The sequence below is a fragment of the Notolepis coatsorum genome (assembly GCF_963971535.1).
Source record: "Notolepis coatsorum genome assembly, chromosome: 11".
Taxonomy (NCBI): Eukaryota; Metazoa; Chordata; class Actinopteri; order Aulopiformes; family Paralepididae; genus Notolepis; species Notolepis coatsorum.
The window spans coordinates 13,358,455-13,371,181 of record NC_140175.1 but is presented as its reverse complement, the minus strand read 5'-3'; positions in this window follow the sequence as shown (position 1 = coordinate 13,371,181).

Sequence of the window (12,727 nt, the reverse complement as noted above, 5' to 3'; positions counted from 1 at the left end):
CACATTATTTGCTCCAATCACAAGCCTGCTAAGCTTGTATTTGAAAAATAGGGGTTTGGCTTAATAGCCCAACCCCCTTCACATATCTACCTTAAACATTGCATTATTTTCATTTCCTAATATCTATATTTGAATTATAATTGCCCACATAAACACAGATATATTTCTTTATCACTAAGTCTGTTGACTTTAATCATTCTTTTAGAATAGAATATAACTGAATAACAGATTAAATTAGAACTGGATAGAAGAGAATAGATCAGAATATAAAACCATCAATTAATCAAATTGAACATAAATGAAAACAGAACAGGCACATTAACTAATTACCTAATTTAAGTATGACCAAACCTAATTATATTTTACTTGTTTGGAGCTTAAATTAAGGATTTCAATAGTGATCTTCTCTGTGTGTGTGTGTGTGTCCCAGGCCGTAAAGCAGCTGATAACACTTCATGGGCGCTTTGACCCTTTTAACCTCATCACCTCTTTGTGTTTGCTAGGACTTATCTGAAATCCTTCCTGTCCCACCATAGGAACCAGATGGTTCTATTGTTATAAACATTCTACCTCAGTAAACACACAAGTTACTACTCAGATTTAGCTTTTACAGCTGGCTATTTTAAGTGGCCCGGGACACCATCTGTTGGGAGGATTCTTGTGTTGATTCACTCAGGCAGCTGTTATCCCTAAATATAATACCTTAGTTTGATTAGATCATTGATGATCTTATGTTTGGATTTTACCACATACCTTTCTGTGGTTATTCATCCACTATATAGCTCAACATGAAAGTATTCGCAATTAATCATAAAAAAATCGCCTACTTTTTTTTTTTTTACCAAAAATGCTTAAACAATAATGTTAGTGATAGAAGGGAACTCATTTTGTGCAAACATGGAAAGCTTTTCAATGTCCATGCAGCAGAATTGTTACAATAGCCGATAATCCATTTTCCCAATGATAAATCCCTATACGGATTTCAAATCCCAACTCAAAACCTACCTTTTCACCAAATTTGTAAATGACTGCCTGATTTCCCCTTTTTTCTTTCATTTTCTTTCTTTCTTTCTTTCTTTCTTTTTGATTATTATTTTGTTGTTACGTTGTTCCCTGTCCCCCTCCCTTAGCTGTTAAGCACATTGGGTCTCCTGAAATGCGCTATATAAATTTAAGATATTATTATTATTATTATTATTATTATTATTATTATTATTATTAGGGACGTCAGACTACACCTCCCTATAGGTGAGGGGAGAGGAGAGAAGATGAGAGTTGAAGACAGTAGAGGGGAGGAGAGTTGAAGAGAGGAGAAGGGAAGGGAGGAGAGAAGAGGAGATGAGAGGTGAAGAGAGGAGAAGGGAAGGGAGGAGAGAAGAGGAGATGAGAGGTGAAGAGAGTAGAGGGGAGGGGAGGTGAAGAGAGGGGAGGAGAGGTGAAGAGAGTAGAGGGGAGAGGAGGTGAAGTCTGCTATCGTACCGGTAGAGGCTAGCGTGCCTAATCCCACTGGCTGTAGATGCTGGTTGTCAATGCCAGCACTCATATTCAAGTTGTTTTCTTTTTTGGCTGCTATGCAGAAGGTGTGGCACGTGAACAAAAGGTGAGGCAGAGTGTGTGTACTGTAAAGTCCTTTCACTTGGGGGGGAAAATGGAATGCAGCCTTGAGATCCCGTCTTTGTATTCTTTCATTGAGCATGACAAAAGTAAAGGGCACGTGAGAAACATGGCCGGTATGTAATAATGACGGCACGATATTAATGTCCTTGAGTACGTTGGTACACAGGATGGGAGAGGAGTGGAGTGGGAAAGAGAGGAGAGGAGAGGAGAGGAGAGAAGAGAGAGGAAAGGAGAGGAAAGGTGAAGAGAGGAGAGAGAGGAGAGAGAGGAGAGAAGAGAGAGGAAAGGAGAGGAAAGGTGAAGAGAGGAGACAAGAGGAGATGAGAGGAGAGAGAGGAGAGAAAAGACAAGAGGAAATGAGAGGAAAGGAGGTAAAGAGAGGAGAGGAGAGTATAGGTGGGGGAAAGGAGAGGAGAGAATATGAGAGTTGAAGACAGTAGAGGGAAGGAGTTGAAGAGAGAAGGGAAGGGAGGAGAGAAGGGGAGAGGAGATGAGAGGTGAGGGAAAAGGAGAGGAGGAGAGAAGAGGAGAGGTGAAGAGAGGAGAGGTGAGGAGAGGAGAGAAGAGAAGAGAAGAGAAGAGGGGAGTAGAGGAGATGAAAGAAGTTTTGACCGGTATGTAATGACGGCACAATATTAATGTCCTTGAGTACGTTGGTACAAATATGGGAGAGGAGTGGAGTGGGAAAGAGAGGAGAGGAGAGAAGAGGTGAAGAGAGGAGAAGAAAGGAGGGGTGAAGAGAGGAGGGGAGAGGAGAGGAGAGATGAAGAGTGGAGGGCAAAGGAGGGGTGAAGAGAGGAGAGAAGAGAGGAGGAGAGGAGATGCGAGGATTTGATTTGATTTGATTTGATTTAGAGGGGAGGAGAGGAGATGGGAAGGGGGAGAGGGGAGGGGGAGTGAAGAGAGGGAAGGAGAGTAGAGGGGAGGTGAAGAGAGGAGATGAGATAAGAGGGGAGGAGAGGAGATGAGAGACAAGGGAGGGGAGGGGCTGAGTACGTTGGTACACAGGATGGGAGAGGAGTGGAGTGGGAAAGAGAGGAGAGGAGAGGTGAAGAGAGGAGAGAAGAGAAGAGGTGAAGAGAGGAGGGGAAAGGAGAGGTGAAGAGAGGAGAACATAGGAGAGAAGAGAAGAAGAGAGGAGAACATAGGAGAGAAGAGAGAAGAGAAGAGAAGAGAAGAGAAGAGAAGAGAAGAGAAGAGAAGAGAAGAAGAGAGGAGAACATAGGAGAGAAGAGAAGAGAGGAGAAGAGAAGAGAAGAGAAGAGAAGAGAGAGAAGAGAAGAGAGAGACAGAGAAGAGAAGAGAAGAGAAGAGAAGAGAAGAGAAGAGAAGAGAAGAGAAGAGACGTGAAGAGAAGAGAAGAGAAGAGAAGAGAAGAGAAGAGAAAGAGACGAGAAGAGAAGAAGAGAGGAGAACATAGGAGAGAAGAGAGAGAAGAGAGGAGAAGAGAAGAGAAGAGAAGAGAAGAGAAGAGAAGAGAAGAGAAGAGAAGAGAAGAGAAGAGAAGAGAAGAGAAAGAGGAAGAGAAGAGAAGAGAAGAGAAGAGAAGAGAAGAGAAGAGAAGAGTAATCACATAGAGAGCATGGGATCCTGGTGAGGTGTGACCATCATGACCATTAGTTACATCCATTTAGCCAGACCTGATGTAACTGTTTCCAACTCTATGTTCATTTAATCAATCACTGTGCAGATTGATTGATTGAATGAAATTTTATTAGCAGATTGCAGAATGAGTACAATACAGTACGGCTCAATACACACAATTGTTAAGGGGATGCAGACCAGAGAAAGACTTTCGTCTTGTTTACATCAGGGTCCCCCATTTTCAATTCATAATGAATTGTAAGTAAGGGTGCAACTTGCTCCGTGCAATTGTGACGACCCTCCCCCACACTGTGTTGTCTTCCTCTGCTCTGGCTGGCAGAGCACAGCTGGGGAAGGCTCGTCAGCTAATTGGTGCACACCTGGGCCGGTGTGTCCCAGGCACAGGAGATCAGAGAGAGGCTGCCTCTGATCTCTGGTGAACTCCCCATTTGTTTTTGGTTCTTTGTTTGTCTGGTTGCTGTTTGTTGATTATTTGGTTCTTTGGTCATTTGGCTGTTACTTTTGGTTCATTTGTTTTGGTTGCTTTTCTTTGCTTTTACACCACATTCATGCTGCACATCATCCACACACTGCTGACACACTGATACACAAGATCCATTCTTGTGGATCTAGCCCCCAGAATGCGGTCCAACGTCACTCTCTAGCATGCGTCTCCCAAGAGGCTCTCACCCAGCGGGGTTTTAGTAAAGATGATCATTATATCAAGCCAAAATTATACTGGTCAGAGGACTGTACTTCTGCCAAACAAAACAAACAAAACAAAGATATGAATTATGTCACTTTTCTCACTTTCCCATTTTAACATACATCTATTTTTAAACGATAATCACTGCCCCGTGAAAAGTGAAATAACCTGGGCTGACCGTACATAAGCGTACGTTACGTTGTACACCGTAGAAAGACCAGTGGTGGGAAAGAGAGGAGAGGAGAGGAGAGGAGAGCAGAGGAGAGGAGAGGAGAGCAGAGGAGAGGAGAGGAGAGGAGAGGAGAGGAGAGGAGAGGAGAGGAGAGGAGAGGAGAGGAGAGGAAAGGAGAGGAAAGGTGAAGAGAGGAGACAAGAGGAGAAGAGAGGAGAGAGAGGACAGAAAAGACAAGAGGAAATGAGAGGAAAGGAGGTAAAAAGAGGAGAGGAGAGTATATGTGGGGGGAAAGGAGAGGAGAGAAGATTAGAGTTGAAGACAGTAGAGGGAAGGAGAGTTGAAGAGAGAAGGGAAGGGAGGAGAGAAGAGGAGAGGAGATGAGAGGTTGAGGGAAAAGGAGAGGAGGAGAGAAGAGGAGAGGAGATGAGAGGTGAGGGAAAAGGAGAGGAGGAGAGAAGAGGAGAGTGAAGAGAAGAGAGGTTAGGAGAGAAGAGGAGAGGTGAAGAGAGGAGAGGAGAGGAGAGGAGAGAAGAGAAGAGGGGAGTAGAGGAGATGAAAGAAGTTTTGACCGGTATGTAATGACGGCACAATATTAATGTCCTTGAGTACGTTTGTACACAGGATGGGAGAGGAGTGGAGTGGGAAAGAGAGGAGAGGAGAGAAGAGGTGAAGAGAGGAGAGGAAAGGAGGGGTGAAGAGAGGAGGGGGAGAGGAGAGGGGAGATGAAGAAGTGGAGGGCAAAGGAGGGGTGAAGAGAGGAGAGAAGAGAGGAGGAGAGGAGATGCGAGGTAAAGGGAGGAGAGGAGAGTATAGGTGAGGGAAGAGGAGTGAATGGGAGAGAAGTGGAGAGGGGAGAGTAGAGGGGAGGAGAGGAGATGGGAAGGGGGAGAGGGGAGGGGAAGTGAAGAGAGGGAAGGAGAGTAGAGGGGAGGTGAAGAGAGGAGATGAGATAAGAGGGGAGGAGAGGAGATGAGAGACAAGGGAGGGGAGGGGCTGCGTACGTTGGTACACAGGATGGGAGAGGAGTGGAGTGGAAAGAGAGGAGAGGAGAGGTGAAGAGAGGAGGAGAAGAGGTGAAGAGAGGAGAGAAGAGAAGAGAAGAAGAGATGAGAACATAGGAGAGAAGAGAAGAGAGAGAAGAGAAGAGAAGAGAAGAGAAGAGAAAGAGAAGAGAGAGAAGAGAAGAGAAGAGAAGAGAAGAGAAGAAGAGAGGAGAACATAGGAGAGAAGAGAAGAGAAGAGAAGAGAAGAGAAGAGAAGAGAAGAGAAGAGAAGAGAAGGAGAAGAGAAGAGAAGAGAAGAGACGAGAGAAGAAGAGAGGAGAACATAGGAGAGAAGAGAAGAGAGGAGAACATAGGAGAGAAGAGAAGAGAAGAGAAGAGAAGAGAAGAGAAGAGAAGAGAAGAGAAGAGAAGAGAAGAGAAGAGAAGAGAAAGAGAGAGAAGAGAAGAGAAGAGTAATCACATAGAGAGCATGGGATCCTGGTGAGGTGTGACCAGCATGACCATTAGTTACATCCATTTAGCCAGACCTGATGTAACTGTTTCCAACTCTCTGTTCATTTAATCAATCACCGTGCAGATTGATTGATTGAATGAAAGTTTTATTAACAGATTGCAGAATGAGTACAATACAGTACGGCTCAATACACACAATTGTTAAGGGGATGCAGACCAGAGAAAGACTTTTTCCTTGTTTACATCAGGTCCCCCATTTCAATTCATAATGAATTGTAAGTAAGTGTACAAAGGGTCAGATTAACCGAATATATATATTTATTGCCTGAGATCCATGTATATATATTTGTATATCGTTTGATATCCCTTGTATATTCTTTGTACATATAAGCACTGAATATCCCTTAGTCTACTAGCCCATAATAGTTCATTCTCTTATTGGACAAGAACCTGGCGCCAGCAGACAGGCCCCTTGAGTCAACTTCAATAGTGCCGACGAACATGTCGTTACAAGCCCGGTTCCGCGTAGGAATACGTCTGGCGAAATACGAATGGACTATTTGTTCACAGCGCATATATATATGGCGCAAGTAAAGTAGAACTTCCTCTTAGTCCCTTGTCCCGTTCAGTCTCGTTCAGTTCCAGTTATCCAAGTGACGTCTCTCCCCACTACGCAACGTGGGCAGAGTAGGGCTCGCATCGCCCCAAGATAGAGTCTCGTGTTATCCTAATACGTTTGTTTAACGTGTCGTTCGCTATTTATTAGTAAACCTTCATTACGAGTCAAAGACCACATGAAGTGGGTAATTGTGCGTCTACATAGAGCACTTATAGCCGCGTGCAGATAGGATAGAGTAACGTCAAGTTCAACTGTGAACCACGGACCAACCGGAGGATTTACACCGGACCAGCAGAGCCACTTTCCGGCAAGGATTATTATTCTTCATTGATTTGACCAAGCTGCTGGAGCAGAGAACCGCCTACCCCACTGCTACTGTGGGATCTACACCTGCCCGTGAGACCATCACTCGAGCCCGTCTCTGTCGTACCAGAGACTCCACGTCTTTCACCTACGCGGCGCGCACCCTGGGACCAGGCTGCCTCTCCCCGCTGCTCCAGGGAGTAAGATCGCCTCCGTGGACCATTGACTTTCATAGAGCATTGCCCCCCCCTGCTGGCTTACAACCGGTAGTACACCCCTTCCCAGAATATACCAGAGATAATTCTTAATATTCAGTATTGACTTGCCTACGCACATTCTTTGCCTTATAAGCGCAACTAAGTAATGTAATCTAATATTCCTTTATGTAATAAATATTCTAAACAAGTATTTGTGTGGAAACCGTTCATTGTGGAAGTGTTCTAATCTGATATACCTTTGTACGGTATTGGCCAGTAATGTACAAGACGGTAGTAGTTTAATGATACTAATACTTGATTAATACAGTCAGGGAATTGTACCCCTCAGTTACAATTGGTCCTTCGAGCCCCGGATAATAATTAGCGTAATATTAATATAATATTAATATTGACATGGCCGATGACGAACACTCCACAAACGGTTCTCCTAAGCTAGATCGCCCGCAGCGCAGACGGCAGCCACCTCCCTATCTAGAGGCATACTCTGTCAGTCCAATACCTAGCTTTAAAGGGAAGTTAAATGCGGAAAAAGTAGAAAGTAAAATTATGTCCAACCCTAACAACCAGGATACCCCGCCAACAGAGGTCCTAGTGGGTTCTAATGTAACTGACCAAGCTCACGGTGGGGACCAGGAGGGAACTGACACGACTTTACCCCCAGACAATACCGAAGAAATAGTCCCCGATCAGCTCCGGGAGGAAGACAACCCTAAAGAGACGCGCACCCAGGAGACGGATCTCCTCGGTACGCAACAGGAGAACGGATCTCCAACAAGTACTGCCGGGAGCCGATCGCCCCGAACGGCGTCTTCCCCCAGCGAGGCGGACAAGATGCTGGCGCAGGCACTCATCGCCACCCTGGCAGCCTCCACCGAACGCGATCGACTTCAAGCGCAACAGACGTGCGAGCGCGAACATTTTGCAGGCGAGCGAGAGCGCTTCCAGGCGCAACAAAGGAGTGAAGACGACCGAATAAGACTGGAGACCAGACGCCTCCAGACAGAAGAGAACATCGAGAGAAGCCGCGCCGACGTCGCAAATGCACAGCTCCACGCCGCCCATGCCAGCGCCAATGCCCAGCGCGACATCGCCAATGCCCAGCGCGAAGCAGCGCGCGACGCAGCCCATGCCCGGCGTGAGGCAGAGCGCGACCGGCTGCAGGCGGAGCTGATGGACAAACTGGTTGCCATGGCGACACCCCCTCACTCCGCACGGAGCTCTCAGAGATCGTCAAGACATGGGTCTAGGACACATTCCCCTACCCGACGAAGCGACCCGGGACCCCGCCAACAGGAGGATCCTGTCCACGTCTCGGAACCCCCTCCCCGGCCGGTCCATACGAGACCTAGCAACCGGGAAGAACCGGACCACGCCGAGAGACTGAACAGAAGACTCCAGGTCCTAGCAGAGGGAGAGGAGGAGGAGTGTCAAGCCGACCAGCAGCAACGTGCTCTGGCCCAGGAGGCCCAGTACAGCCCCGACCAGCAGCAACGTACTCAGGACCAGGAGGTCCAGTACAGCCCAGAAGTCAGCCCCGAGGCCCTGCGCTACAAACCCCCGACTCAACTCACGGGTGAGTTTGACGCACCGTCAGCCCCGAGGAACAGCACCTGGGTACCCGACCTTCGGTACCCACCAAGTACCAGCCCAAGACGACAAGCAAGAGGAGACTCGCCTAGGAGGCCTCTCCCCCAACGCTCACCGATGTGCCAGTCATCCATCGCATCATACATTGTCACACCGACGTTTCCAGACTTCACCCATGAGAATCGAGCACAGTATACGGAGCTCCGGATGTGCTTAGAGACAATGATGGTGGATGTCGCTGATGAACGCCACAAGTATGCAATATTACTGCAGCACCTGAAAGTGCCCCGGGCGCACAATATAGCGCTAGCCTATGCCACCTCTACGACCCCATACACCGCGGCTCTAGCAGCACTGGACCAGAGATATGGACGTATATGGGATTACGTAATAGAAGAGATAAGGCATATTGACCGCTTACCCCCAGCAACAGACAATCGCTCACTAGACGACCTGTCTATAAAAGTACAGTCCCTGGTAGGGATGCTGGGAGCGCAACGAGAAAAGGGTATGCACGAGCTATACGCCAACTCTAACGTCGAGAGGATTTTAGAGAAGCTGCCGCCCGCCAGACAGGAGCACTTCAGGCGGCAAAGAGACCACCGTGATCCTAACGGTCCAGAACCATCCCTCCTAGACTTGGCCGACTTCCTGGCGAGAGAAGTCAGCAGCCTACGATTGGATACGTTCGTGCGGAGCACACCAAGCTCCAGAGAGGGACCTAGGAGAGTAAACGATGGCCGAAGATCGGTGACTGTTATGCACCAAGCCGAATCAGTACCGCAGCACCAGAACCACAACACCCCCTCGATGAAAGAGGACCAGTGGAAGATTGAGTGCCAGTACTGTGAGGGAGAACATCGGCTCTATCAGTGCGAAGATTTCAAGAAGCTGACCACGGATGATGTGAGCCAGTGGGTCAAGGACCACCGCCGCTGCTTCCGCTGCGCGCGCAGCCACCTAGCAGCTGAGTGCCGTTTGAAAAGGAAGTGCAGCAGGTGCGGTGGCACCCACCTGGAGGTCCTGCATGACATCAACAGGCGTCAGCCAGGACAACAGAGTGGGCCCGTCGCGGTAATGTACCATGCCGAGGCGGTGGCACCAGAACCAAAGTTCCACCAGACCGCTCCCTGGTGTCCCGACTGCCACGGCAGACACTGGGAGTCACGGTGCGACTCGCACCATATAGAGTCTACGTCACCACCCACAGGAGTGCTCCACATTGACCAGCACAGCGGGACCCCCCGTGTGCTCCTCAAAGTGGTCAGAGTGCTCCTGAGCCACGAGGACAAGGTCCTGGACACTTACGCCATCCTGGACGATGGGTCCGAAAAGACTCTCCTCCTCGCTTCCGCAGCAGCCCAGTTGGGCCTGCGAGGTGTCAAAGATACGATGACCATACGCACCATCAGAAGGGACCAGAAGACCATAAAGGGTGAAAAGGTCTCCTTCGAGATAGCAGCGGTGGACCAGCCCGAGAAGCATTATAGTATAAGTAACGTCTTCACCAGCCACGACATAGGCCTGTCGCAGTACACCTACCCCATCCCACAGCTGATGGCTAAGTATGGGCACCTACGTCAACTACCTATACCGCTTATCGACGGCGCCACACCGACCCTGCTCATCGGCTCCGACCACGCGGACCTCATTCTCCCAATTGAGGCGGCCCACGTCGGACCCAAAGGATGCCCGGTCGCGGTTCAGACCCGACTGGGATGGACGCTCCAAGGCCCCCTCTACGGACTTGACAGTCAACCCACGTCTACAAGCTGCCTACACACAGAGGCGAGCGACACCGGCCTCTCCCCCGTACAGCAGAGGCTATTGACATTAAGCGAGAGGCCCGTGAGAGAACCGTGGGTACCAGAGGGAGTTCGGAACTCCACCCCCCTCAGCTGCGCTTCAGACGTAGCTGACCTCGAACCCAGCACTCCAAGCAACTCCTTGACGGGGCGGCCGGGACCGGCCCCTCCTCACACGGGGTACAGAGCGAACAAGAGAAACAGACGGAGGAGGAGAAAGCACAGCCAAGCACAGATCAAAGCAGTCTCAGGCCCGCTTCCTCCTAAGCCCCCCTTCATCCCGTCCAGTCGTCATGACCATAGACCAGTCACCACCCCGAGCTGCGTGGCCGGCCGGCCGCGTAAGCAAAGTGACCACTGGTGCCGACGGAAAGGTCAGAGTGGCAGAAGTGCTCGGCCAAGGGCGGATCTACAACCGACCCGTGGCGAGGCTGATAGAGTCGCCAAGGCTCCCCGACTCGCCTAATGACGACCATGACCCCTGACTTTGTGAACTGCCCGACCCCTCACAGACATTGAGTAGTGGACAGTGCGGTTAATCTGTCTCTGCTTAGCTAATTAGGTGGGACTAATTAGGGGGCGGCTGTTACAAAGGGTCAGATTAAACCGAATATATATATTTATTGCCTGAGATCCCATGTATAATATTTGTATATCGTTTGATATCCCTTGTATATTCTTTGTACATATATGCACTGAATATCCCTTTAGTCTACTAGCCCATAATAGTTCATTCTCTTATTGGACAAGAACCTGGCGCCAGCAGACAGGCCCCTTGAGTCAACTTCAATAGTGCCGACGAACATGTCGTTACAAGCCCGGTTCCGCGTAGGAATACGTCTGGCGAAATACGAATGGTACTATTTGTTCACAGCGCATATATATATGGCGCAAGTAAAGTAGAACTTCCTCTTAGTCCCTTGTCCCGTTCAGTCTCGTTCAGTTCCAGTTATCCAAGTGACGTCTCTCCCCACTACGCAACGTGGGCAGAGTAGGGCTCGCATCGCCCCAAGATAGAGTCTCGTGTTATCCTAATACGTTTGTTTAACGTGTCGTTCGCTATTTATTAGTAAACATTCATTACGAGTCAAAGACCACGTGAAGTGGGTAATTGTGCGTCTACATAGAGCACTTATAGCCGCGTGCAGATAGGATAGAGTAACGTCAAGTTCAACTGTGAACCACGGACCAACCGGAGGATTTACACCGGACCAGCAGAGCCACTTTCCGGCAAGGATTATTATTCTTCATTGCTTTGACCAAGCTGCTGGAGCAGAGAACCGCCTACCCCACTGCTACTGTGGGATCTACACCTGCCCGTGAGACCATCACTCGAGCCCGTCTCTGTCGTACCAGAGACTCCACGGCTTTCACCTACGCGGCGCGCACCCTGGGACCAGGCTGCCTCTCCCCGCTGCTCCAGGGAGTAAGATCGCCTCCGTGGACCATTGACTTTCATAGAGCATTGCCCCCCCCTGCTGGCTTACAACCGGTAGTACACCCCTTCCCAGAATATACCAGAGATAATTCTTAATATTCAGTATTGACTTGCCTACGCACATTCTTTGCCTTATAAGCGCAACTAAGTAATGTAATCTAATATTCCTTTATGTAATAAATATTCTAAACGAGTATTTGTGTGGAAACCGTTCATTGTGGAAGTGTTCTAATCTGATATACCTTTGTACGGTATTGGCCAGTAATGTACAAGACGGTAGTAGTTTAATGATACTAATACTTGATTAATACAGTCAGGGAATTGTACCCCTCAGTTACAGTAAGGGTGCAACTTGCTCCGTGCAATTGTGACGACCCTCCCCCACACTGTGTTGTCTTCCTCTGCTCTGGCTGGCAGAGCACAGCTGGGGAAGGCTCGTCAGCTAATTGGTGCACACCTGGGCCGGTGTGTCCCAGGCACAGGATATCAGAGAGAGGCTGCCTCTGATCTCTGGCGAACTCCCCATTTGTTTTTGGTTCTTTGTTTGTCTGGTTGCTGTTTGTTGATTATTTGGTTCTTTGGTCATTTGGCTGTTACTTTTGGTTCATTTGTTTTGGTTGCTTTTCTTTGCTTTTACACCACATTCATGCTGCACATCATCCACACACTGCTGACACACTGATACACAAGATCCATTCTTTGTGGATCTAGCCCCCAGAATGCGGTCCAACGTCACTCTCTAGCATGCGTCTCCCAAGAGGCTCTCACCCAGCGGGGTTTTAGTAAAGATGATCATTATATCAAGCCAAAATTATACTGGTCAGAGGACTGTACTTCTGCCAAACAAAACAAAACAAAACAAAGATATGAATTATGTCACTTTTCTTACTTTCCCATTTTAACATACATCTATTTTTAAACGATAATCACCGCCCCCGTGAAAAGTGAAATAACCTGGGCTTAAAGGGAAGATGAAGCAGTGCGATAAATACATATTCATAGCATCACATTAGTATTTAGATAAGCCACAGAAGAAGTCACGTTATAAAAATAAGCAGTTTCTAAGAAAAAACGATTTGTTGTGTACATTTCTGAAGCATTTAGCATTATGGGCGCGGCCATTTTGTTGCTGACGTCATACCGTGGCTTGGGTGTATACACTCTGGTTAGCTGCCTATATTGAATGGGTCAGTCAGCAAATAAAATGTTGCCTACAAA